Genomic DNA, 22,665 nt, shown 5'->3' with positions numbered 1-22,665 from the left:
CTTCAGCCTAACAAGGTTTAGGGTTGAGGTTGTGGTAAGCACAATGCCTGGCACATAGTAGGCATTCAGTAAATATTGATTGGTTTCTTGAATGGAGGAATGAGTGTCTGGCCCTTGACCTTGTTGGCGGCGATGCAAGGGACTCTGGGACTCTAAGAATCAGAAGTTTGGAGTTCCCCAATGTGGCACAAAGGAACTGAATCCCACCAGGAACCATGAGGTTGTGGGTTCGATCCCTGGCTCAGGTCCGGCATTGCCGAGAGCTATGGTGTGGGTCGCAGACGCGGCTCGGATCTGGCGTTACTGTGCCTCTGGGGTAGTCCGGCAGCTGTAGCTCCGATTCCACCTTTAGACTGAGAACCTCCATGTGCGGCGAGTGTGGCCCTGAAAAGCACAAAAAAATAAATAAATGAATGAATAATCAGAAAGTTACCTCTTTCTTTTTATTCTCGGCCCAGAGAGAACCAAAAAAGATGAAAAGCGTGGAGGGCTTTGAGTGCTCTGGAGGACAGGTGAGGAACTGCTAGAGGTGGGAAGCAGGGAGAAAGTCAAGTAGACCAGTGCTTTGCTTCCTCTGGCAGATCTGGAAGGGGAGTGTGACGCCCTCTGGGGACAACAAGGGCTGTGAAGTCCCTGGGAGTTAAATGGCAGCAGATGCTTCACGTGCACCACAAAACCTGGGTTTTGTCCGGGATTCAGGAAATCATTTCCATTCTGCACATCTCTGGGGTAACAATGCCAACAACGACAGGTACTGTTTACTGAGCACTTCTCCCGGCTGGGCATGCTGCTAAGCACTTTGCAAGAGATAACTCAATGCTCAGGAGACAGTTGTTACTGTTCCCACTTTCTGGATAAGGAAACGAAAGTCACTAATGGTGCAGGTGGTGGGGCAAGAATTTGAACCCAGCAGTGCTAGTCTCTGACGTTTGAGCATTTTCTGGGGAAAACAAAGACAAGAGGCTGGGGCAGAGAGTTCCCTGGTGGTCTAGTGGTTAGGATTTGGCGTTTTCACTACTGCGCCATGGTCTGGGAATGGAGATCCCACATCAAGCCGCTGCACCCCGCCGAGGCCAAAATAAAAAAGATGCTGGGGGAAGTAGGGGAGGCTGGTACCTAGGATTTCCTCAGGGCCTTGAAGATGCCCACCCAAGCTCTCCCACGACTCAGGACTCAGAGAAGACAGGGGTAGGAAAGGAGGAAGGAGAGAGCAGAACATGAAGGCTGGACCTGGGGGTCCTTTAGCCCTGGGAAGCTGCCTGTGACATAGGGGGACCATTCAAGGAGACAGTTTCATTAAGTCGAAGTCGTTAGAAACAGCAATATCCAGCCCTGGAACACTGAAAGACAGGACAGAAGGAGTGGGCTGAGCAGGACAAAGCTGGGGGAAGCAGTGTGAACCAACAGAGAAGAGTGTGTTCAGTTTAGAGGATTTTTTGCCGTCTTTTAAATATCAGGAAACCTGCAACTCCGCTTATGGGTGGAGAAATCTCTTCAGACCCCCAAACTGAGCCAGAGGGGGAATTTCTTCTCTCTCACAGCCAATTGCAGATTTTATGAATAAATACACAATCTTATTTGTCCCCAAAATGTGCTGTTTTTGTTACACTGACATTTAATAGTTTTGTATAATACTTATAAATACATTTATTCATGATTTTCTTTTTGAAATCATATTATAGCTAGCTATGGATCCCCCCCCCTTTTTTTTTCTTTTTAGGCCCACACCAGCGGCATATGGAAGTTTCCAGGCTAAGGGTCAAATCAGAGCTATAGGTGCAGGCCTACACCACAGCCACAGCAATGTGGGATCCAAGCCACATCTGCGACCTACACCACAGTTCACAGCAATGCTGGATCTTAAACCCACTGAGTGAGGCCAGGGATCGAACCTGCACCATCATGGATATCTAGTCGGATTCATTGCCACTGAGCCTCACCTGGAATTGCCAATATGGATCTCCTTTGCATTAACTTCACATGGAATATGGAAAGCCCTATTACTGATGGGATTCAGGCCTTTCTTATTTATTTTTTTTTCTTTTCATTCATTTGGAAAGTCACCTCTTTTTAGGCTCCCTCTTTTTTTTTTTTTTTTTTGGCTGCACCCAAGGCATGTGGAATTTCCGGGGCCAGGGATCAAACCCATGCCACAGAGGTGACAACACCAGGCCCTTAACCTGATGAGCCACAGGGGAACTCCGATACTTCCTCTTCTTTCTTCTCCTCTGACCCCCACTGGCACTCTTCAAAATCAGGGACCCAGACTTGCTGGTGGTCATGATGTTTATACATATCTGTGTCCCCTACAAGACTGGGAGCTCATCCAAACAGAGTCACTGAATTCTTCTTTTTTTCTTTAACTCCCCGGCCACTTAGCACACCATCTGCAGCACATCGTAGGTGTTTAATGGGAGATGATTGAATGAAAGAAGGAAAAATGAAGGGAGAGACTCAGAGGAAGAATTTGACCTCTACTGGTGCCACGTCCAGTTCTGGCCTCCAAAGGGAGCCAGAAAAACATCCCTTCATGGCTCGATGCCTGGAGAGTCTAAGACTTTGCTGGGCTCCTTTCTTCTCTCCATCAAGAATAGCCACAAACAGAACATAGAGAACAGACTTGTGGTTGCCAAGAGGGAGTGGGATGGACTGGGAGTTTGGGCTTAGTAGATGCAAACTATTACATTTAGAATAGATAAGCAGGGAGTTCCCACTGTGGCTCAGTGGGTTGGAACCTGACCAGTATCCATGGGGGTTCTGGTTCGATCCCTGGCCTCAATCAGTGGGTTAACGGTCCAGTGTTGCTGAGAGCTGTGTTATAGGTGACAGACATGGCTCGAAGCTGGCATTGCTTTGGGGCATCGGCCAGCAGCTGCAGCTCCAATTCATCCCCTAGCCTAGAAACTTCCATATGCTGCAAGAAAAAAAAAAATTTTTTTTTTTAATTACAGTGGGTAAGCAATGAGGTCCCACAGTATAGCACAAGGAACTACATCCAGTCTCAGGAGAGACCATGATGGAAGATAATATAAGAAAGAGAATGTGTGTGTGGGTGTGGGGGTATGTGTGTGTGTGTGTGTGTGTGTGTGTGTGTGTGTGTGAGATTGGGTTAGCACATTATAAATCAACTATACTCTAATAAAAATTTATTGTTTTTGTTTTTTTAATTTTTATTTTTTGTCTTTTTAGGGCTGCACCCACAGCATATGGAAGTTCACAGGCTAGGGGCTGAATCGGAGCTGCAGCTGCCCATCTACACCACAGCCACAGCCACGCCAGATCCAAGCCACGTCTGTGACCTACACCACAGCTCACAGCAATGCTGGACTCTAACCCAGTGAGCAAGGACAGGGATCGAACCTGCCTCCTCATGGATCCTAGTCAGGTTTTTCTTTTTTTCCTAGGGCCGCACCCAGGGCACATGGAGGTTCCCAGGCTAGGGGTCGATTCAGAGCTACAGCTGCCGGCCTACACCACAGCCACAGCAACATCAGGTCTGAGCCATGTCTGCGATCTAACCACAGCTCACGGCAACACCAGATCCTTAACCCACTGAGCGAGGCCAGGAATTGAACCCTCAACCTCATGGTTCCTAGTCGGATTTGTTTCTGCTGTGCCACGATGGGAACTCCCTAGTCAGGTTCTTGACCCACTGAGACACAGTGGGAATTCCTCTAATAAAAATTAAAAAAAAAAAAAAGAGTAGTCATGATTTATTGAGCACTTTCATGTAGGGAAATTAAAACCTGGATTCGCGAAGTTCCCAAGTTCACTCAGAGAGCTGGAGACAGAGTGGAAAAGAGAAGACACACCTGTTGAGGACTTGTGCCTGTACCCACTTTCTGGATGTCACAGCCTCTTCACCATGATTTTGTGAGTTAGGGTCTATCATCAAGCTGATTTTACAGAACAGTAAGTCGAGGCTCCTGGACCTTCACCTGCCACAGCCTAGCCACTGCGGACAGATGCACCTCTCTGGTCATCCAGGGCACAAAAGCTCTGGCAAATCAATGTCTCACTGCAGGGGAGGGGCATGGAGGGCCCCTAGACACAGAACACAACAGGGAGCCAGCCTTCAAAGTGCCAGCCCAGGCACAGAGCATTGGGACAACCCAGAAGCCTCTCCAATGGGCCCCATCTGGCTTCAAAGCCAAGCCTCCCATCAGCCACTTGGAGCCTGAGTCTTGTTCACAGCATGACCACACATGCCACCCAAGGGTTCCACAAAGCATAGAGGCTCAGTCCACTCACCTCAGCTCACCTCATCAGTGGGTGTCCAAGCTAAACCCAGAAGCAGGCACTGGGTCTATCCCCCAGCATGGAGCCATGGTTAAAAATGCAGACGTCATGGAGGTCCCATTGTGGTTCAGCAGTTAACGAACCCAACTAGCATCCACGAGGATGAAGCTTCGATCCCTGGCCTTTCTCAGTGGGTTGGGGATCTGGCTTTGCCATGAGCTGTGGTGTAAGTTGAAGATGTAGCTGGGATCCCATGTTGCTGTGGCTGTGGTGTAGGCCAGGGGCGGCTACAGCTCAGATTCAACCCCTAGCCTGGGAACCTCCATATGCCATGGGTGCCGCCCTAAAAAGAAAAAAAAATTTTTTTTAAGTGCAGGAGGTATGGAGTTCCCATTGTGGCTCAGCGGTCACGAAACCACATAGTATCCATGAGGTTTTGGGTTCAATCCCTGGCCCTGCTCAGTGGTTTAAAGATCTGGAGTTGCTGTGAGCTGTGGTGTAGGTCAGAGATGAAGCTTAGATCTGATGTTGGCTGTGGCTGTGGTGTAAGCTGGCAGCTGCAGCTCCAGTGTGACCCCTAGCCTGGGAACTTCCACATGCTATGGGTGTGGCCCTAAAAAAAAAAAAAAGTTACTTCTCACAATTTGGTAGGATTTTGGATGATTTTTCTGTGCCACCTTGTAGTGACTGGGGTCATGCCACAGCCCTGTCCCTTCCTCCACAAGCTGTCTCATACTCCAGCATTCTCCTTGTGGCTTCTCTCCAGCAAAATAGTCTGTGCTTCCTTATAGCCTGGCAGCTGGGTTCCAAAGGCATGAAAGTGGGAGCTCAGACTCAAGGAGAGGGAAGGTAGACCCCGCCCCACTTTGGTGGAGGGAGCGGCATTTGCATTCGGGAAAGGGAATGTTGGTGACATTATTTGTAGATCCTCTTCCTGGCTCTCAGGGCTTCTTGTCTTCCCCCACCAGTGCCTTATCCAAACCTCCATGCTTTCTGTCTAACAAAGACACTCCATCCAGCTGCAAAAAAATATTTACTGAGATCTATAGTGGTAAGGCTGGCCAGGATACTGAGAAATGGCAAGATGAAAAATAAATCATTCCTCTGTTCAAGAATCTCTCAAGGGGCATAAAAAACCAAACAACAGGAGTTCCTGTCGTGGCTCAGTGGGTTAACGAATCCGACTAGGAACCATGAGGTTGCGGGCTCAGTCCCTGGCCTTGCTCAGTGGGTTAAGCATCCGGCGTTGCCCTGAGCTGTGGTGTAGGTTGCAGTCGTGGCTCGGATCCTGCGTTGCTGCGGTTCTGGCGTAGGCCGGTCTTTTTGTGTTTTTAGGGCCACCCCCGCAGCATATGGAGGTTTCCAGGCTAGGGGGCTAATCCGAGCTGTAGCCGCCAGCCTACACCACAGCCACAGTGATGCCAGATCTGAGTCCCATCTGCGACCTACACCACAGCTCACGGCAATGCCAGATGGATCCTTACCCCACTGAGTGAGGCCAGGGATTGAACCCGCTGCCTCATGGTTCCTAGTCGGATTCATTCTCACCACAACGGGAACGCCAAGAAATAGTGATTTTATTTGGAAAGCCAGCAGTTGGAGAAGGTGGCGTCCCAAAGAACCATCTTGCCTGAGTCGAATTCAGGCTTCTTTGATCCTAACAGGGAGAGAGTAAAGTCAAACATTTCCTGGTTCCCATCAGTCTCCGGAGGGGATGTGCTAATTTCCTCCTTCCCGCAGTCGTTCACAGGTGGCCTTGGTCAGGATGTTTCCTGTAAGCTCAACAAAGGTCTTTTAGCTGAATGCTCACTGCCTGGGAAGCAGGGTTCCTGGAGGTGGGCCACTGTGTATAATTTAAGCTTATAGGCAACATCCCTTTCGTGATTAAAGCGTAATCGAATACAAAGGTTTTTCCTTGTTACCCAGCAATGGGCCTGAAGTGGGTCTGAATCATCCAGGGCCTTGTTATGACCTGGTCGGCAGGAGACTGTGGGCCACAGGCCCACCGCTAGCTTGCAATACGATCTAGGGTTGGGAGCCCTATAGCCTGTGTAGTCATCTTGTGTGCCAGGATTCCTGGATGGGCCTGCTTTCATAGTCTCTGCACCTGTTCTCTAAAAGGCAACTGTACTAATGACAGAGAGCATGAGTCACAATTACAGTTCAGAAAATGCGGTCATTTTAACGGGAGGGGAGAAAAGTCATAGTCTAGGGAAAAATTGGTTCCAGCTGGGGAGGCCAAGGGAGGCTTCCTGGTGCAGGTGCTTTTGATATCGGGCTTTGAAGGAAGAGTGGAGTTTAATCAGAGGAGACCAGGGAAGAACACTCCAGATGGAGGGACCAGCTTGAACAAAGGCCCAGAGCTGGGAGCATCTGGGCATTGGGAGGGGACCATGGGCTGGCTGTTGGCCATTGGAAAAGTGGCCGCATCCCAGGGAACGTGCGTTCTGGCAGGAATGGAGCCTTGAGCTAAAAATACGACACGGGTCTGAACAGGCAGCAAGGGGCCCTGAAGAGAGCTTGGTGCCCACACCAGGGTGGGCAGTCTGAGTCTCAGCACCTGACATATGTGGACTAAAAGCAAGGTCACTTCTGAGGGGCTCATGACAAAGGGAGTGCAGCGCAGGGAGTGCTGGAAATTCCTCTTCCCATCACACCTGAATCTTGGGAAGTTGCCCTTGATTTTCGCTGAGGAGAAAGACTCAAGAGAGGGAAATTGCTGGAGTTCCTGTCGTGGGCTCAGTGGTTAACAAATCCGACTAGGAACCATGAGGTTGTGGGTTCGATCCCTGGCCTTGTTCAGTGGGTTAAGGATCTGCTGTTGCTGTGAGCTGTGGTGTAGTCGCAGACGCAGCTCAGACCTGGTGTTGCTGTGGCTGTGGTGTAGGCTGGCGGCTATGGTACTGATTAGACCCCTAGCCTGGGAACCTCCATATGCTGCAGGAGCGGCCCTAGAAAAGGCAAAAAAAAAGAGAGAGAGAGAGGGAAATTGCCAAGACTGGGGAATAAAAAGGAATGTGAGAATAAGATTGGTACCTTCAGGAGTTCCCACTATGGCACAGTGAGTTTAAAATCCTGAAGCCAGGTTCAATCCCTGGCCCAGGAACTTCCGTGTGCCTTGGGTGAGGCCATAAAAAAGAAAAAAAAAAAAAACTTGGCAACTCTGCCTGAGAAAAGGCAATGAAAAAATATTGAGGGATAGGTCTTGGGAAGGGAAAGGGAAGAAGTTCGCAGAGGAGGCCCCTAGATGAAGGCCAGGGAGGAGTTCCCGTTGTGGCTCAGTGGTAACAAACCCAACTAGAATCCATGAGGATGTGCATTCCATCCCCATCCCTGGCCTCGCTCAGTGGGTCAAGGACTCGCATTGCCGTGAGCCATGGTGTAGGTTGCAGAGGCAGCTGGGATATCAAGTTGCCGTGGCTGTGGTGTAGGCTGGCAACTGCAGCTCTGAATCCAGCCAAAGCCTGGGAACCTCCACATGCCGTGGGTGCAGCCCTAAAACGAAGAAAAAAATAATAAGAAATAAAGGTGAGGGATGCTGAGTGCCAGGAAGTCATCCTACCTGCTCCCTCTCTGTGCCAGTGGCAAATTCCCCAACTGTGGTCCTCCTTCCCAAAGAGCCACTTCAGAATCATCCTCAACGTGGAGCTGTACCCTCGGTGGGTTAAGGACCCAGGGTTGTCACTGCCGTGTGGGTTTGATCCCTGGCCCAGGAACTTCCACATGGCATGGGCAGGGCCAAAAAAGGAAAGGAAACAAACAAATGCGGAGCCAAACCAACTAATGGAGCTGAAACATGCGGTGGCGGTGAGGATAAATGTAGAGGAAGGTTATTGGCAGGAGAATTGAGGAACCAGGTCTTGCCCGCTGGGGCAGTATCCCAGAAATGTGGGCACTAAAGAAATATGCGATCTCAGAATCCATCTTTCTATCAAGAAAGGGAGATGACAACCCACAGGTGGGAAGAAATATTTGCAAACCCTCTATCTGATAAGGGTCTAACATCCAGAATATATAAAGATCACTTACAACTCAGTAACAAGAAACAACCCCATGGGGAGTTCCCTTCATGCCTCAGTGGTTAACAAACCTGAACCCGACTAGGATCCATGAGGATGCGGGTTCTATCCCTGGCCTCACTCAGTGGGTTAAGGATCCGGTGTTGCTGGGAGCCGTGGTTGTAAGTTGAAGATGAATCTTGGATCCCTCATTGCTATGGCTGTGGTGGAGGCTGGCAGCTGCAGCTCCAATTCGAACCCTAGCCTGGGAACTTCCATGTGGCATGGGTGCAGCCCTAAAAAACAAAACAAAATACCAACCCCATGAAAAAGTGAGCGAAGGACGTGAATAGATATTTAGCCAAAAAGGATGTACAAATAGCCAACAGGCATCTGAAAAGATGCTCAAGATCATTAGCTATCGTGAAAATGCAAAGAAAAAAACATGGTGAGACACAACTTCATACCCACTAGGATGGCTGAGTGGAAAATAACCAGTGCTGGCAAGGATGGCGTGACACTGCAACACTCATACACTGCAGGTGGGAGTGTAACATGGTGCAGCTGCTGTATAAAATTGTATGGAAGTTCCCAGGCTAGGGGTCTAATCGGAGCTATAGCTGCCAGCCACAGCCACAGCCACGCCAGACCCAAGCTGCGTCTGCAACCTGCACCACAGCCCACGGCAACACTGGCCCCCCAACCCACTGAGTGAAGCCAGGGGTCGAACCTGCATCCTTATTGATACTAGTCAGATTCGTTTCCCCTGTGCCAGGATGGGAACCCCTGGCCCCAGCAATTCTGTTCCTAGGTATTTCCCTCAAAGAGTGGAAACTGGATGTTCAAACAAAAACGTATACATGAATGTTCATAGCAGCCTTACTCACAACAGCCAAAAGGTAGAACCAACCCAAGGGCCCTACTCCTTTGCTTGAGGAGTAGATAAGCAAAATGTGGTCAATTCAGGCTGATATATAATTTAACCATGAAAAGGAAAGTACTGTTACATGAACCTTGAACATGTTATGCTAAGAAGCTACATGCAAAGGACCATGTAATACATGATTCCATTTATAGGAAATATCCACAATAGGCAAATCCATAGATGGAAAGCAGATTTGTGCTTGCCAGGAGCTAGGAGGAAGAGGGACGGGGGAGAGTGACTGCTCTAATGGGTGGGGGATTTCCTTTTGGGGATGATGAAACAGCTCTGGAACTAGTTTTTGTTGTTGTTGTTTGTCTTTTTGTTGTTTTAGGGCCAAACCCACAGCACGGGGAGGTTCCCAGGCTAGGGGTCACTTCAGAAGCTACAGCTGCCAGCCTACACCACAGCCACAGCAATGCCAGATCTGAGCCTCGTCTGCGACCTACACCACAGCTCATGCAACGCAGGATCCTTACCCCACTGAGCGAGGCCAGGGATTGAACCCCCATCCTCATGGATGCTAGTTGGGTTCATTAACTGCTGAGCCACACCGGGAACTCCAGTTCTGGAACTAGATGGGTGTGATAGTTACATACAGCATTGTAAGTGGACTAAATGCCACGGAATTGCAGGCTCTCAAGTAGTTAAAATGCTAAATTTTATGTGATATGTATTTGACCGCAATAAAAATAATCTAATTTGAGGAGTTTCTCTGTGGCACAGCAGGTCAAGGATCCAGAGATGTCACTGCAGCGGCTCAGGTCACTGCTTTTCAATCCCCAGACTGTGGCAGCGGATTAAAGGATCCAGCGTTGCTGCAGCTGTGGTGTAGGTCACAGCTGGGGCTTGGATTCAATCCATGGCTCCAGAACTTCCATATGTCGTGAGTGTGGCCCTTATAAAAACAAAATGAGGGACAGTGATCATGGTTGGTGCGTTTTCACAAGGGCTGGGTGTACCGGTCTTTATCGTCCCAGGGGAGGAAGAGACAGAAACAACAGCAAGAGGAGGAAGGATGTCTTAGCGGGGCCCAGGTGTGGAATCTAAAACACAGCAGAATAATGAGACTATTGGGCTTCCCTGGGCTGGGTCCCCACAGGTCGGGGGCCACACCTGCAAAAGTTCTTCCGGAGTGGCTAGGACTGGCTTTTCCCCAAGAGGCTGCGCTGAATCACTCTGGAGGTTGCTCCTCTCCTTTGCAGGGGAGGCAACAACCAGTGAAACCCCAGTTGTTAGTCTTGCCAGGTGATCATTAATGCCCCAGGCCAAGCTCCCTGGCCTCCGGAATATGATCTGGCCCCTAAGGACGGCTCTCGGCTTCTCTCTCACCCTCCCTCGCTTTCCAGATTTATGGCTTCCTCTCACCTGCAGACTTGGTACCCACTGTTCCCTCTGCCTGGAATAAATTGTCCCCAGCCCCACACAACCTCCCTTGCCCAGGGGAACCCTACTCAGTCCTCAGGACTCAGGCCGGACTTTACCACCTTTAAACCTTCGGGTGTAGCCAAAAAGTGAATAAATAAATACAAAGAAAGAAAGAAAGAAAGAGCTCAAAGAGGGCTTTACAATTCTGTGAAGAAGCAGTGTGCACACATTTTACTTTTTATTTATTTTAATTATTATTATTATTATTATTTTTTGCTTTTTAGGGCCACCCTAGGGGCATGTGGAGGCTCCCAGGCTAGGGATCCAATCGGAAGCTATGGCTGCCAGCCTACACCACAGCCACAGCAACGAGAGATCTGAGCTGCATCTGCGACCTACAGCACAGCTCACGGCAAGGCCAGATCCTTAACCCACTGAGGGAGGCCAGGGATCCAAACTGCAACTTCCTGGTTCCTAGTTGGATTTGTTTCTGCTGTGCCACGACAGGAACTCCACGTACACGCATTTTAAATGCCATCACCAGAGTTCCCATCATGGCTCAGTGGTTAACACACCTGACTAGGATTCATGAGGATGCAGGTTCGATCCCTGGCCTTGATCAGTGGGTTAAGGATCCTGCGTTGCTGTGGCTGTGGTATAGGCCGGCACCTGTAGTTCCAATTTGACCCCTAGCCTGGGAACCTCCATATGTTGCTAGGGCAGCCCTAAAAAAAGGAAAAAAAAAAATCTATCACCAAATGCATACCTTCACATTGTATAACTCTTCCTGTGCCTTCTGAGGCCAGGAGTGTTAAGGGGTCAAAAAAAATAGTACAATAATGATAAAAATGAACATGTATCAGGTTGGCTAATGGCTGCAGCCAGCAACCCCAACATTTCAGTGGTGCATCTCAATAAAACTGATATTTTATTTCTCCCAAGTGGGTTTTCCTGGTTGAGCCGCTCTGTTCCAAGTGGTGCTGCAGGGATTCTGGAACCTCCCCTCCTCTGGTTCCAGTATCACTCCAGAGAAAGGCAGGCCTGGAATTGGGTACATCACTTCTGGCCTCATCGCACTGGCTCGTACCCAGTTCTTGTGGTCCTACCTGGCTGTGTGGGAGGTTGGGGACTGTAGCCTCGGGAGTGCCCTGGAGGAAAAGGAAGTGGGGAATGATGAACATGTTGCCATGGCTTTTTTTTTTTTTTTTTTCTTTTCTGAGAATCTACTAAATGTCACCGTGATACGATACATAAGTTACACGCGTGTTGTCATTTTATCCTTACATCGTCCCTCGGTTACAGAGGAGGAACCTAAGGCTCAGAAAGGCTAAGTCAATTTTACGAGGTGAAAGGCTTATGCTTGGAGAATCATTGCGTAACCAGATCATTCTGTCTCCAAAGCCTGTAATTGAAAAGAAGCAAGGACAGATCAACACTAGGGAGCCGCTCTGAGACCACACCCACTCGTGCAACCTCATCAACCGTCAAGAGCTTATTGTGTGTGGTTAAGCATTGTTCTAAGCGCGTTCATGTGAACTCAGTCCTCACACGGCCCCTAGGAGATAGATGCCGATGCTGTTAACACTCTTATGTTTTTGGCGGCGTCTGGGGCAAAGTTCACAGGCCAGGGATGGAACCCATGCCACAGTAGCAACTGGAGCGACAGCAGTGACAATGCAGTATATTTAACCCCTGAGCCACCAGGGAACTCCAATACCATTGTTTTAAAGAGGACGACATTGCACAGAAAGGTTAAGTGACTTGATGAGGTCATTCTAGGTAGTGTTTCTCCAGAGTCCACAAACAGCTTGGCCCCGCTCCTGCCCCTGCAGACAACAAAAGGAATTGTTGTAGGGCAGAGACTCAGAAGGGAGGAACTAGTACCCTGGGGGGGATTCTGGCTAGTCCACGGGGGTGAAAGACGGAAATGTGATCCTTCTATTCATCTTTATTTTTATTCTTTTTTTTTTGTCTTTTTGCCTTTTCTAGGGCCGCTCCCGCGGCATATGGAGGTTCCCAGGCTAGGGGTCTAATCGGAGCTGTAGCCACCAGCCTATGCCAGAGCCACAGCAACTCGGGATCCGAGCCGTGTCTGCAACCTACACCACAGCTCACGGCAACGCCGGATCGTTAACCCACTGAGCAAGGGCAGGGACCGAACCCGCAACCTCATGGTTCCTAGTCGGATTCGTTAACCACTGCGCCACGACGGGAACGCCTTTATTTTTATTCTTAAAAAAAAATCAGAGCGATAGTAAACTTTGCCAATGGGTATGATGCATATTGACCCTGTTGCCCTCTCAGCTGAGGATCCGTCTGTATAATCCATATTAGTAAAATTTAATATCGCTGATTTGTTTTTGTTGTTTGTCTTTTTAGGGCTGCAGGTGGCATAGGGGTTGAATCAGAGCCACAGCAACGGGATACCAGTCATTCTGCAACCTCCGCAGCAGCTCACAGCAACAGGGCAATGCCAGAACCCAAGAGGGATTCAAACTCGCATCCTCAAGGATACTAGTTGGGTTCTGAGTCACAACTGGAACTCCTGATTTTTTAAGAACAAAAACAAATGTCACCTGCAGTGTTTAGATAAGTGGAACAGTGTGGTAAACTTAGTTTGAACTAAGCTAGCTCTCACGGTGTGGACAAGTGGTTTTAAAAGATTCCTGTAAAGAATTACGGACGACTGGAGTTCCCGTGGTGTCGCAGCGGAAACGACTGCGACTGGGAACCATGAGGTTGCGGTTCCACCCCTGGCCTCGCTCAGTGGGTTGAGGATCTGGCGTGGCCCTGAGCTGTGGTGTAGGCGGCTCGGATCCTGCGTGGCTGTGGCTCTGGCGCAGGCCGGCAGCTGTAGCTCCGATTGGACCCCTGGTCTGGGAACCTCCAAATGCCGCAGCCCTAAAAAAACAAACAAAAAAATTACTGACAACGGACACCCACCTTAAGCATCACCTCCATCGTAAACGCCCCAGGCGCTCTCACGCATGCTCGGAACCGCTCCCTCGTAGGCTGGAAGGCGGAGCCTGTGGCCACACCCTTTCTCTTTCTCCCGCCTTCCTTGTTCCTTCCGGAGGTGTCATTGGCTGCTCCACTTAGCAATTGGGCGAGCCCCGGGTTGTCGGAGGGACACAATTGGGCAGGGTCGCCGCCTCTCGACCGGTGGGTCGGCTCGGACTGGCCAAACCAACCCCTCAACCAAGCTACGACTGGAGGAGTGGGCAAGCTCCGGGCTTGGGCGTTTGCTTCCAGGTGCCAGGTTTAGGGCGCCACGCTGCTGGGGGCCCGTCAGGTGGAGGGGTCCGGGGAGCCCGGGGCTGCCGGCGAGGCGGGACGGCAGCCGCTGCCCCCGGAAGGACCTGCCAAAATGAGGACGGGCACCTTAGTGGAGGAGATTGTGATGAAGCTAGATATCGTGGTCTGACATGGGACCCCTAGCGAGGACCCCACCTTTCCACCTGGGAAGCCCCAACTGGATTGGAACCCAAGATTGAGGGGTTCTGCTCAAGCAGATGGCCCCACCTATCAAGAGCAGTTACAGGAAATCGAACAGAGCAGGGGGAGCTTCTGCAGAGGAATGACCTGCATGCCAGAGGTTTATGAGCGAGAGAAGTGGAAGAAACAAATCAAAAAACTAATGCTAACAGCGGGGCCTCTCAGGCTGCAGACTCATCTTCAGAGCCAAGAGAGGAAATTGAAAACATTTGGCCAAGGGAGAAGGATCCAGGAGAAAGGTGATCAGATATCTGTGCACACGGATGTCCTGTCAGTGGTTAATGAACCCAACTAGTATCCATGAGGACTCAGGACCCTGAACTGTGGTGTAGGTCGCAGATATGACTGGGGGATCCGGCGTTGCTGCGGCTGTGGTGTAGGCTGGCAGATGCAGCTCCAATTCGACCCCTAGCCTGGGACCCTTTATATGCCTCGGGTGATGGTGCAGTGGTTACAAACACGACTTGTATCCATGAGGATGTGGGTTCCACCCCTGGCCTCAGTGGGTCAGGGACCATGTCCTTGCCATGAGCTGTGGCGTAGGTTGCAGACATGGCTCGGATCCAGCATTGCTGTGACTGTGGTGTAGGCCAGCAGCTATAGCTGAGATTCGACCCTAGCCTGGGAAATTCCATATGCTGTCCTAAAAAGACACCAAAAACAAACAAACAAACTCGTCGTAAAATTGTTGAAGAAGTTAAACAGAAGGCTTCACCCATCACTTCAAAAAGCCAATAAGCTGAAGCTCACGGTCCCATCTAGTGAAGATCCATGCAAAGGGTGCCCCCTAGCCTTGAACAAGGGTAACATACCATTGAAAAGACAAAGCGATGGAATTTCTGCAGTGGTGCAGGCTTAGGAATCTGGGCGTTGTGGAGGCTGGATGGAGTTGGTTCCATCCTTCCCCTCCCAGTGGGTTAAAGGATCCAGCGTTGCTGCAGCTGCAGTAAGTCACAACTTGGCTTGGATTCAGTCCCTGGCATTTCCAGATGCCTGTGGTTGTGGACATGAAATGGAAAAAAAAAAAAAAAAAAGGACATAATGACACCAATGTCCACTAAGCCACCTTCCTTATAGTATCTCCAAGAGACCCACGGAAACAGTAAGGCTGATGCACATGAGGGGGCCCCATATTAAGACAAAACTTGGGAGTTCCCGTCGTGGCACAGTGGTTAACGAATCCGACTAGGAACCATGAGGTTGAGGGTTCGGTCCCTGCCCTTGCTCAGTGGGTTAAGGATCCGGCGTTGCTGTGAGCTGTGGTGTAGGTTGCAGACGCGGCTCGGATCCCGCGTTGCTGTGGCTCTGGCGTAGGCCAGTGGCTACAGCTCCGATTGGACCCCTGGCCTGGGAACCTCCATATGCTGTGGGTGTGGCCTTAAAAAGACAAAAGCCAAAAGAAAAAAGAAAAAGAAAGAAAATGCTCTCAAATCAGGTAATGAAGAGCATTCCAAATCATTCCATTTTTCTTTTTTTGGTCTCGCCTGCAGCATGTGGAAGCTCTCAGGCTGGGGATCAAACCCTCTCCAAAGCAGCAACCCCAGGCCCTGCAGTGACAATGCTGGATCTTTAACCCACTACCCCACAAGGGAACTCCATTAAATTTTTCTAGGAAGATTAAAAACACCTGAGATGATTCTGCCAGTATAGGACTACCCAAATTTTAAATTTTTATCAAGTAACTAAAGCTGGAAAGTGAAAAATGCCTTGTGTTCTTCCAAACCAGCAGGGGGTGTACATGCTGAAACATCAAGGATAGAAATTCACAGGACACAAATAGCCAAGGCTCTCTGCCTGCAGGCCTGGGCAAGTGCTTTGTATGCATTAGTCTATTAGGTCTGCACAACGACCCTATGAAGCAGGTACTATTTTTCCCTCCACTTGGAAATGAGGAAACTGAGGGCTAGAGAAGTTAAGCAATTTGCCCAGCTTGTAATGACAGAACTAGGATTTAAACCTAGGCAACTGACCACAGATTTTCTATTTTCAATTATTGTGCTACACGGCTTCCCCAGGATGGGGTGGACATGCTCTGGCAAAGAACGATAGTGGTGCATTTATACCATGGCACGTTTGTATAATTTCATTAGCAGACCTTAATATCGATATTAGCTTTCTCAAAATGATCCAGTTTGAGTAAGTAGGTTGTTGTCGGGGATGAATGAGAATTCCTATAAAATGTAAGGTTTTTAAAGTTGTTGTTGTTGTTGTTTTGCTTTTTAGGGGCATATGGACGTTCCCAGGCTCGGAGTCAAATCAGAGGTGCAGCTGCTGGCCTACACCACAGCCACAGCCATGCCGTCAAATCCGAGCTGCATCCGTGACCTACACTGCAGCTACAACAACACTGGATCCTTAACCTACTGAACAGGACCAGGGATCAAACCTGTGTCCTCATGGGTACTATTCGGGCTTGTTACTGCTGAGCCACAATGGGAACTCCCAAAGCAAACCCTATAAAATCTAAAATTCTTGTGTGTTTTAGACAATGATCTGATTTGAAAAAAAACAAATAACAAACTAAATAGAGGATCTTGCGTGTGGTTAACCTCTTCTTGATATCTTAGCACTATTAATAGAATCATCCTCTTTTAGCAGGATTCTTATTCTTTGGATTACTATTAAATATCAGGCTTTTCTCCAACCCTACTTTCCAACCCTCACCCCTAACATATGGCTGATGAAATGCTTTGGGCTAAGAAACCAAATAAATTTATTATTAACCGTATTTTTTTTTTTTTTTAGGGCCACACCGGTGGCATTTGTAGGTTCCCAGGCTAGGGGCTGAATCGGAGCTGCAGCTGCCAGCCTATACCACAGCCACAGCAATGAAGGATCCGAGCCGAGTCTGTGACCTACACCACAGCTCACAGCAATGCCAGATCCTTAACCCGCTGAGTGAGGCCAGGGATTGAACCCGCAACCTCACGGTTCCTAGTCGGATTAGTTTCCCCTGCGGGGCGATGAGAACTCCCTATTGTATATCAATTATACCTCAGCAAAGCTGTGAAAGAATCATGCCACCATCTAGGAAAAAGTAAGGAATAGATGAGGGTAGAACTGATGACACGAGCAGGAGATGGAATAAGAAAACATCAGGGAGTTCCCATTGTGGCTCAGCAGGTTAAGGATCTGGCATTGTCACTGCTCAAGTTGCTGCTGCTGTGCGGGTTCAATCCTTGGCCCAGGAACTTATACATGTTGTGGGCACAGCCCCCCCCCCCTCCAAATGTCAGAGGTGACCCTTCTCCCAGTCTCAGCATTTGGATGAATCCAGAAGACTATTTGAAATGTGCATTGAAATTTGGTCTCTTTAAATGAAGAGATTCACATGGAAAACATCATTCAAACTCTAAAATTTTTCCAGCAATGTTTAAAATGATGTCATACTCAATCCAGTATTTTCCAAATTTTCTTTAAACTTAATGAGCAGTGTTTTGAAGCCTTTATTGAGAGTTCTTAATAGCCAAAGCAGAAACTTAAGAACCACTGGGAATTAGTTGTCCTTCCTGATGTGGTAAAAACGTCTCCACTAAAAACTGTATCAAAAAATAAAAAACAATCTGCAAAGGAACTAAAATATATTTCCCCAAGCAAATATTATGGGAAGGAAGATGGCAGAAAGCATGGCTGAGAAACACATATTGGGACAAAATAAGCAGCCCACCATACAGTCAGATGGAGGTTATAATTTTTTTTTTCCCCATTTTTGGCTGCCCCACAGAATACGGAGTTCCCTGGCCAGGATTCAGATCTGAGTTGAAGTCTTGACCTAAACTACAGCTGTGGCAACACTGCATCCCTAACCCACTGTGCTGGGTTGGGGATCGAACCCATGTCCAAGCACTCCCAAGATACTGCCCATCCTGTTACACCACAGCAGGAACTCCAGGTTACATATGTTTTTAGCATGTCTCCACTTGTGGCATTTGCTAGATTCTGCTTCAATAATGAAACATCAAAGCAGTACTTTTTTTTTTTTTGTCTTTTTGCCATTTCTAGGGTTGCTCCCTCGGCATATGGAGGTTCCCAGGCTAGGGATCTAATCGGAGCTGTAGCCGCTGGCCTACACCACAGCCACAGCAACTCGGGATCCAAGCCTCATCTGCAACCTACACCTCAGCTCACAGCAACGCCGGATCCTTAACCCGCTGATTGGGACCAGGGATCGAACCCGCAACCTCATGGTTCCTAGTCGGATTCGTTAACCACTGAGCCACGTTGGGAACTCCCAAAGCAGTACTTTTTTTTGGCTGCCTCTGTGGCATGTGGAAGTTCCCAGGCCAGGGACCAAACCTATACCATAGCAGTGACTTGAGCCACAACAGTGACAATGCCAGATCCTTAACAGTTAGACCGCTAGGGAACTCCTCAAGGCAGTGCTTCTAGATTTTTGTGAGTCCCCTAAGCAAAGATGACTCAGAGGAGACACAGCCTCAGCAGGGACTCATTTAATAAAAACAATGATTCATGAAAAAAGTGTGATTATTGATGGAGCAGCTGCTCTGGACTGGAGTAAAGCAAGGATCCTGGTATGTGGTTATTGAAAGAGCAGCAACACAAAATTCACTCAGTATCTCACTCCTGTCAAAGAAGGCCAGAAGGGCAAAGTACACTTTTTTTTTTTTTGGGTCTTTTTGCCTTTTCTAGAGCTAGAGCCACTCCCACTCCCAGGCTAGGCGTCTAATCAGAGCTGTAGCCACCGGCCTACGCCAGGGCCACAGCAACATGGGATCCGAGCCGCGTCTGCAACCTACACCACAGCTCACGGCAACGCCAGATGCTTAACGCACTGAGCAAGTGCAGGGATCGAACCCCCAACCTCATGGTTCCTAGTCAGATTTGTTAACCACTGTGCCACGATGGGAACTCCGGCAAAGTACACTTTATTTATCTTTTTTTATTTTTTATTTTTTTGGTCTTTTTGCCATTCCTTGGGCTGCTCCTGAGGCACATGGAGATTCCCAGGCTAGGGGTTCAATCGGATCTGTAGCCACCAGCCTACGCCAGAGCCACAGCAACGTGGGATCTGAGCCGCGTCTGCAACCTACACCCCAGCTCACGGCAACGCCGGATCCTTAACCCGCTGAGCAAGGCCAGGGACCGAACCCGCAACCTCATTGTTCTTAGTCAGATTCGTTAACCACTGCGCCACGACGGGAACTCCAAAGTACACTTTAAACAGCAGCATCTTTCTATACTTTCCAAAGAGGAGGGAAGTGACCGAGTTTTTGGTCACCAACAGTTTTTTGCACCACAGAAAATCTCATTGGTTAGCTCAAGGCAAAGAATCTGGAAGGACTCTCTAAAACATGAGTTTTGCATTTTTCCTTTTACAAAAGATTCTGTGTTCCAAGTTTATTGGCTCGTTCTTTCTTCTTTCTTTCCTTTTTCCCTCCTCCCTCCCTCCCTTTCTTTCTTTCATTCTCTTTCTTCCTTTCTTTCCCTTTTTCTGTCTTTCTGTCTTTCTTGCTCTTTCTTCGTCCCTCTCTCTTTCTTTTTCTTTCTTTCTTTTTTTCTTTCCTTCCTTTTTTAAAGCAATGATTTTTATTTTTTCCATTATGGTTGGTTTCCTTCCTTCCTCTTTCTTTCGCTGTGCCCCCAGCATACAGAAGTTCCTGGGCCAGGGATAGAACTGGCTCCACGGCAGTGACCTGAGCCACAGCAGTGACAATACCAGATCCTTAACTGTTAGACCACCAGGGAACTCCTTTACTGGCCTTTTCAATGATGACAAGCAGCCATCAGCAGTGTGCCATTCACCAGAAACTTCGTCATAAATATAGACAAACACATACACCATCTGAACTTTAATGGGCCATTTTACCAAAGAGCAGTACAAAAAGAAAATCTGGCAGAAATTTTGGCCATAAAGAGGGCATTGTGAAAAATGGATGCTGGGGATGTTTCCAGTATTATATGACTTGGTCACATGTAAAAGCTCTTATACTTAAGATGAACTCGAAAATGGAATTTTCTCACCTGTTTAAAATCCCCCCAAAAATTGAAGTGGATTTTCAACCCATTTATTAATATCATAGAAGTGTAACACCTTTTAGTTTGTCAGAACAACTGTTGACATCCTGGAAGATGAAACGTAATCAGTCAAAACTAGGTATTTAGGATCAACACCTGCTAATCTTACAACAAGAAAGACAGCCAGACATGGTGTGTCTCTTAAGGCAATAAAACAACATCTCTTGGAGTTCCTGCTGTGGCGCAGTGGTTTAAGAATCTGACTTTAGTGACTCGGGTTGCTGCAGAGGCACAGGTTCAATCCCCAGCCCGGCACAGTGGTTTAAGAAGATCTGGCATTATTGCAGCTGTGGCTCAGATTCAATCCCCTAGCCTGGGAACGTCCATACCCTGTGGGTGGGGCCAAAGAAACAAACAAGCAAATCTCCTAATAAATAGTTTCACAAACCAAAAAAAACAAAAAACAAACCAAATTTGAATCTCATCAAAGCCTTCAGATCCACCTCTCAATTTATTTATTCATTTTTTTGGCTGGACTTGCTGCATGCAGAAGTTCCTGGGCTAGGGATCAAACCCGAGCCACAGCTGTAACCAGAGCCTCGGCAGAGATAATGTGAATCCTTAATGCACTGAGCCACGAGGGACCCCCCCAACTCTCAGTGCATAGGAGTAGCAGAGGACAAAGCAACACGCTCAAGTTTCAAGGGGATGCAGTCAGCACGACCCAAAGTGTGGAAAACCCTCCAGGACAAATGATCACGTTTCTGCAACAAATTACAAAGAGGGGGTGCTATGGACTGAATTGTGTCTCCCCTCATTCATATGTAGAAGACCCCACCCCTAACATGACTCTACTTGGAGATGGGGGTCTTTTTACTTTATTTTATTTGCTTTTTTAGGGTCACACTTGCTGCATATGGAAGTTCCCAGGCTAGGGGTCAAATCAGAGCTGCAGCTGCTACGCCACAGCCATAGTAACACAGGGTCTGAGCCACATCTGTGACCTACATCATAGCTCATGGCAATGATGGATCCCTGACCCACTGAACTGAGCGAGGCCAGGAATGGAAACCCCGTATCCTTATGGATACTAGTCGGATTCATTCTATTGTGCCACAACGGGAACTCCTCAGGGGGGCCTTTTTATTTATTTATTTATTTATTATTATTATTATTATTTTGTCTTTTCTAGGGCCACACCCATGGCATATGGAGGTTCCCAGACTAGGGGGTCTAATCGGCTGTAGCTGCCGGCCTACACCACAGTCACAGCAATGCCCAATCCAAGCTGTGTCTGCAACCTACACCACAGCTCTCCGCAACGCTGGATCCTTAACCCACTGAGGGAGGCCAGAGATCGAACCCACAACCTCATGGTTCCTAGTCGGATTCGTTAACCACTGAGCCATGACGGGAACTTCCCAGGGGGCCTTTTTAAAGAGGTGACTAGAGTTAAATGAAGTCAGGTAGAGCCCTCATGGGAGAGGACAGAGCGAGAAGGGACCATCTGGAAGCCAGGAAGAGAGCCTTCACCTGAAACCAACCCTGTTGGGCTTTGATCTTGGACTTAACCTCCAGACCTGTCAGAAAATTCCTTTTTTTTGTGGTCTAAGCCATCTGATCTGTGACTTTTTGTTACAGCAGCCTGAGCAGACTTAGTACAAGAGGGGAGGGGAGGGAAGAGAGGGAGGAAATAGGAACCGGAACTTCTAGACTAAAAGTCACTTAAAACCGGAGTTCCCGTCGTGGCGCAGTGGTTAACGAATCCGACTAGGAACCATGAGGTTGCGGGTTCGATCCCTGCCCTTGCTCAGTGGGTTAACGATCCGGCGTTGCAGACGCGGCTCGGATCCCGCGTTGCTGTGGCTCTGGTGTAGGCCGGTGGCTACAGCTCCGATTGGACCCCTAGCCTGGGAATCTCCATATGCCGCAGGAGCGGCCCAAGACCAAGAAATAGCAAAAAGACCAAAAAAATAAATAAATAAATAAAATAAAAGTCACTTAAAAGCACATCAATCCATTATGTCTATTTTAATGCAAAAAACAAGTAAAACAACAACCAGATCAATCAAGCACACTTGATACCTTATTCGGATTCTGATTAATAATAATAAGCCTCTTATGCAATTATGACATTTGTGAGACAATAAGGAATTTGAACATATTGGACATTGGGTGACATTAGGGAATTATTATTTTTAGGTGTGATATTGGTGTATTGTTGTTGTTGTTATTATTATTATTTTTTGCTTTTTAGGGCCGCACTATGGCATACGGAAGTTCCCAGGCTGGGTGGAATCAGAGGTGCAGCTGCTGGCCTGCACCACAGCCACGGCAATGCCAGATCTGGGTCACGTCTGAGACCTACTCTACAGCTCACGGCAATGCTGGGTCCTTAACCCACTGAGGGAGGCCAGGGATCGGACACACACCCTCGTGGATTCTAGTTGGGTCCACTACCGCTGAGTCACAGCAGGAATTCCCGGTGGTGGTGTATTTTTTATAAAGGGTCCTGGAGTTCCCTTTGTGGCTCAGCTGTCAATGAACCTGACTAATATCCATGAGGACACGTGTTCTATCCCTGGCCTCGCTCAGTGGGTTAAGGATCCAGCATTGCCATGAGCTGTGGTGTAGTCGCAGATGTGGCTTGGATGCTGCATTGCTGTG

The 22,665-nt window shown here is 48.4% G+C and overlaps 1 long non-coding RNA gene across 1 annotated transcript; it reads right to left on the bottom strand.

The window, feature by feature from the left end:
* Positions 1-11,438: 11,438 nt before the first annotated feature.
* Positions 11,439-13,531, bottom strand: LOC125121414 (uncharacterized). The gene is made up of 2 exons (XR_007133454.1): positions 13,471-13,531; positions 11,439-11,675 (listed from the first exon to the last, which is right to left on the bottom strand). It is a non-coding gene; the product is annotated as an uncharacterized LOC125121414 (long non-coding RNA).
* Between the last annotated feature and the right edge of the window lie 9,134 nt (positions 13,532-22,665).

Source organism: Phacochoerus africanus, chromosome 2 (genome assembly GCF_016906955.1).
Source record: "Phacochoerus africanus isolate WHEZ1 chromosome 2, ROS_Pafr_v1, whole genome shotgun sequence".
NCBI classification, from domain to species: Eukaryota; Metazoa; Chordata; class Mammalia; order Artiodactyla; family Suidae; genus Phacochoerus; species Phacochoerus africanus.
The sequence above is the reverse complement of the archived record's forward strand: the minus strand, read 5'-3'. Positions and strand labels throughout refer to the sequence as shown.